This window comes from Pan troglodytes, chromosome 3 (assembly GCF_028858775.2).
Source record: "Pan troglodytes isolate AG18354 chromosome 3, NHGRI_mPanTro3-v2.0_pri, whole genome shotgun sequence".
NCBI classification, from domain to species: Eukaryota; Metazoa; Chordata; class Mammalia; order Primates; family Hominidae; genus Pan; species Pan troglodytes.
In genome coordinates, this window is record NC_072401.2 from 46426835 (window position 1) to 46432834 (window position 6000).

The following is a 6000-nucleotide window of genomic DNA, read 5'->3' on the forward strand; positions in this document are numbered from 1 at the left end:
TAAATAAAGGCTGCACTTATCAAAAATATTATCTGCTCAGCAGCAATCTCACTACTCCATCTAGACTTAGGTACATCAGACTCCCAAACATAAAAAAGTAATACTGAGGGAGAAGTTTTTTCAATTATAAAGTCAACTGAAAAAACTTTGAGAGACTTTTTTGTGATATCATTGTAATAAATATGTCTATCATTTAGTAAATGTCTCCTTCTGTGCTGGGAACTATGCTTTACACAAACAAGCAAAATAAACCCATGAAAACTCAGGCATAAGCTTTACTAAAGAAAAGTCAGTTATGTCATTGTTTATAAAGACAATGTGTATACTGCAGACTTTAAAATACAAATGATCACACACGAAAAATTCCCCCAATGATGATAAGACAAGTTGATTTATTTCCTTAGGCATGTAACTGAAATGTGCAGCACATTGCAAGTTGTAAATCATTTACTATACCAAGTTCAGATCGTTCTACTCTTATTGCAAAGTTTAATCATAATAGTATATATTTTTAAAAATTATTCACCAGAGTTTTTTATGCCATAACCTCTTAAACTCTAGTGGAAAGAGTAAGATATTTTTCAAAAAATGGGGAAAATTTAAGTTAATTGAGATGGCAATATCCTTTTTAGACAAAGCATAATTCAAGATTAATAATATTCATTCTATAAGACAAGGAGACTTATTTCATAGGAATAAAATACTGAATATATAATAAAGATATAATAGTAAATCTTTATGTGCCAAATAGTACCTTTTTATATCAAACAAAAAATGTTTTATAAATAGAATCCTAAAACCCAATAAATAAATATATATACACACCCATATATATCTCTGTGTATGTGTGTGTGTAAGAACTCAACATAGCATTGTTACTTTTGACAGATTAAGTTGCAAAAAAAAATAGGGATACAGGGTTCTGAATAATCTAAGTACCAACATTAATATAATAGATACACATACAGAACTTCATAACTTATAGAAAAACTTCTTATTTATAAGTGTCTGTGTAATGTTTTCCAAGACCATAAATTACCAAAAAAATTTAAGTAAAATATTTGGAGCCCATTCTTTGACAATAATGCAATAAAAATATTGGTCAGTGATAAATTTTTAAATAAAACAAAAAATTGGAAATTGTATTTTCCTAAATTATTAAGTCAAAGAATATATTAATAGTATATATAATTGTAGTCCCTTTACAAAGAATCATAGTAAGAAGGTGTGACAAACACACTTTAGGGTAACCTGCAATGAGGTTCCCTTGTGTCACCCCCTACCCTTGAGTACAGGCAGAACCTGTGACCTGCTTCTAACCAACAGAATATGGCAAAGGTGAGAAAACATCACTTCCATGATTATGTCACGTTATGTGGAAATGGTGAAAGGATTTTGCAGATATAATTAAGGTCCCTAATCAGTTGACTTTGAGTTAATTATAAGGAGGAATATTCTGAGTGGCTCTAGCCTAATCAGGTGAGCCATTTAAAAGCAGGAAAGCCCTAAAGACCAACAGTAAAAGGCATTTCAGTAAACTGTCACAGGGTCAGAAAGTAATATTTTACTTTAAATCATAAACATTTTTGAGGTTGACATTCTTAAGCATAGATTAGAGAGCTTTTTAGTTGAGGTCATGTATCAGTCAAGGTTTGAACCAGTATTAGTGATACAGAATAAGAGATTCGTTATAAGGGCTATTATTCAACTGTGGGAGAAGATGAAGATATAAAGATTCAGAAAGAGATGGATAGAGGATCATAGAAAACTCACTAACCAGGGGCTGGGATTGGTGGCTCACGCCTATATTCCCAGCACTTCAGGAGGCTGAGGCAGGCAGATCACTTGAGCACAAGAGTTCGAGAGCAAACTGGCCAACATGGCAAAATACCATCTCTACTAAAAATACAAAAATTAGCCAGATGTGATGATGCACATCTGTAATCCCAGCTACTCGTGAGACCGAGACATGAGAGTCCCTTGAACCCAGGAGGCAGAGGTTGCAGTGAAACCAGATCATGCCACTACACTCCAGCCTGGGCTAGACTCTGTCTCAAAAAAGAAATAAAGAAAACTCACTAACCAGGGACCATGGAGGGGAAATGGTAAAGAGACTTATGGAGGGGCGTAGGTTCTGTAGCTGATGCTGAGTCTGAAGTTACTGCTAAGTCAGCTTCGTAGGCAGTCAAGAAGGAAAGCAGGACACAAATTAGGGGAAAACAAGGACAAATTGAAAGCTGCACCTGACTCTCACTGAATGTAATCCTAATAATGAAGGTGACTATGGAAGACACTGGTGCCTTCCACCATGGAGTTGCACACATGCCTGGCCTAAGATTCAGAGAAGCTGAAGTTGTTGATCCAGCCAGTGCCGGAAAAGCTGTGGACTCATCTGCTGCCCCACACCGAGAAAGTGAGCCAACAGATCAGCCATCTGTACATAACTTTGCAACAGCAGATCAGCGACAATGTTTATGACCTTCAAAGTGCAGTGGCTGCTGCTCGGCTTCAGCCTGCCAGCTCTCACCCATGTAACTCGCCTGGTTAACCCTAATCCAAAACTATAGAGGGAAGGAAATTCTGTAAAACAGATCTCCAACTAAGCTAAATTGACACAGTGCCAAATCAGTCCTATGAATTCATGGTGATCTATTTTTTCGTATCTCAGCTTTTTCCTTTCTATGATATGCTTCTGCTAATTATGAACCACATCAACGAGCCACTATTGACAAAATGGAAAGATTATTCTCTATACTGGCAATGTATCTTTCTACGCAGATAAAACCAATGATTTGGATTTCCAACTCCAAAATCAGATTTAAAAAAATGGTTTTATGATTCTGCCACATTTTAGCCCAAAGTTGTTTCTCTAATAAAAAGATTAGCTATGCTAATTTTCACAACCTTAAAAAATTCTACTAAGAGCAAATGTCCTTCATTTTCCACAGCAAAAAGGGGGAAAGTAAGCAGTTAGGTTTAGAGCAATGGAGAAGCCTATTTAAATTTTTATCTTTGCCCTTGTAATTAAAAAAACTGCCTTCCTTTATATACAGTTATTTACTGCAACTTTATTAATGTAAAAGATATTATTTTATCTTAAATGTTGAGGTCTATTAAACATAGAAGACTCAAAAATAGATGACAGCTTCTTTTTTCAAGCACATTAAACCCTTATCTCAATTTGATTTTTCAAAATTGTAAGGCACAAATTATCCAGCACGTAACACTCTTGAGTCTCTGTAAAGTCAACAGTTATGGTGCTAAAGTTTAACCAATCCCATAAAACATTGCTCAGAAAGTGACCTGGTGTTATGCCTGAAGTGCATCTCCTGCATTAAAAAGTACTTTCAATGCAGCCAGAACAGTGTTATTGAAAGAGAGAGAACTAATAGATACCTGGACGTGGATGGGGGAAAAGGAGAGGGGAAAGAAAAGTCAAATGGGAGAGAAGGCCACAAAAATCCCATTTTCAAGCAGTTCCCTAAGGAGATGTGCTTGCATAGATGAATGCACAGGTTGAATAACAAAGGTCTTTTATATTATTTCAAGCCAAAGACTCCAAAGAATTTCAGCGTGAAACCAGGCCCGTGTTTCCTTTTGGTAGAAACTAGAGATTCCAACACAGAAAGCAGGAGGGGTTGCCTGATCAGAGGTCACTAACACAAGCGACTGTCTTGGAAATCTCAGCACTGTTCCTGCCAATTATTTTTTTAATATAAATAAATCTTCTGGTAGTCATTACACATGCCAGGAATATAATCTCTTTACTTCTAAAATCACATGCATGTATACACACGCTCACACACACACACTATATGTGTACATAATATGCTTGTTCATTTGAATAAATATACATGTGTAAGAACTTAAGATTTGTTACATTTTGAAAATGCAAGTGTAGAAATGTAAAATTAATTCAACCACTACCATTTTGTTGGGGAAATATCCACAATAAAATATAAAAGTACCCCAATTTCCCATATCTCCAATTCTGCCTCCAAGAGGTAATCCCAGTTAATAATGTTACGTTTATCCTTCCCGACATTTTGTGTTTGCTTTTACAAATATATGCAACCAGTACATCTTCCTCTGCCCCTGGATGAAAACTAAAGTGGGCCCCATGACTATTCTAGTCTCTCTTAGGTGACAGTCAATCCTACGGTTACTTTGAGTCTCTAACAAAGGCTATGTCTAAGCAAGATAATAATAATAATAATAAACTGTATTCTCAATGTGAAGATCAAGTTTCTCTCCTGTGGATATGTGGATGCTGCTCATACTTGCAGTAGACAGGACAGCTGTATTTGAGGAAGAGCATGTGATTGATTTCTTCTCTGTTTCACCACTTAGCATTTCTACTCATTCTTCTTAACTATACTTTTTGTTTCCTCAAGGGCTATTGTATCAGTAAAAGGGAGAAAGACATTTCTTAATTACTTATTGTTGGAAGCTGGCCTTGAGTTTCTGGGCCTTCAGGAATCAAAAGCTGATTCACTATGGGACACTTCCTTAGCTCTCCCTTCAGCCTATATTGTTGTGGCTCTCTTCACCTGGAGTTTTCTTAATATTGGTAATTTCATCTTCTCCCTGCTGGTCAGGGACTTCCTTCTCAGCCCCAGAATCCAGTGTTACCTGCCACTTCTCTCTGCTGCTCTTGGATAGGGTCTAAGAAAAATCTCTCTCTCTGTCTCTCTTGCTCTCTTTGAGAGTGTGTGTGTGTGTGTGTGTGTGTGTGTGTGTGTGTGTGTGTTTCTCTCTCTCATGCATGGCCCACATTCAGTTCATGGGAAACACACACAAAGCTTCTTCCCACCAACTCCAGACTGAGGGCAGCCAAAGACTCCTTTGGCTCTGTTGACAGCTATCTTCTACCCTCTCCATTTCTCAGATGGAAATCAAACACCAGTCCATGTCCCCCAGATGCAGGACACATGTATCATGCTTGCCAAGTGGCCCCACTGAAACCCTCTCACCAGGTTCAAGGGGAGGGGCAAGACCCTATAACTCTTCCTCTGGGGAAAAGGAAGTGGAAGCTTTTCCACAGTGCATTAACAGTCCTTCCCAAATACCCTCGTAAATTTACTTTCAATCTCCCCTTTCCTGAATATTTTATATCCTCAAGCTATGAGGGGTTTTAAGAATCTTAAGATGATTCTTAAGATTCTTAAAACTCATCCATCTGATTTTCAGCTTATGTTTGTAAGTCATGTGGAATGATCTGTCTCACCAGTCCCTTTAATGTCTGATATCTATCAACTTAGAGTCTTGGTTGAAATATTTATTTTAACATCATCTTATACATATACATGGGCATGTATGTACATACATGAATGTGTGCATATATCATACATATACATAAGATTATTTGGTAAATTTATACCCCAATTTTACAGAATGTTTAGGTAATGGGCATTCTGGTTCATCTGAAAATTATTTTCATTTTGGACACAACTGTTAAACTATAAGAGGTTATAATTATTTGAATTATTTTATTCAAATAAAGTGACTTTTATATATGCTTTTGATGATTGGTTTTTTAGGGTCAGTGTAAATTGGGAAATTTATGTTAATTCAGAGCAGAAATTAACCAAGTTCAAGTTAATTAATACAGGTTTTGCTCTACTGTATGCTTCCTCTTCTTAAAACTCTTCCTCTCTCCTTTTTCTGGAGATGTCAAATGCCTCTTCTCTGTTATAAAAAGGCAGCAACATCCACACATTAGGAACTGATCTGCTCTGAGGAAAGGATTTCCCCAACATTGGATTTCCCTGAAATGCTAATACAAGAGAAAAAATATTTTCTCAACTTTTAAGACTCTTTATCTGTTGCTCTTTCATCATGAAAGATACCGATAGTTATTTCTAAATAAATAAATTAATTAATTCTGAGTTTTTCACCTTCTTCACATGTGCTCACTCACTGTTCCTAATGCGAAGGACTAGCAACTTCCCTCCTATCACCCCAGGAGCAGAAGGGATAGTAAGTAGCCTACATAATATT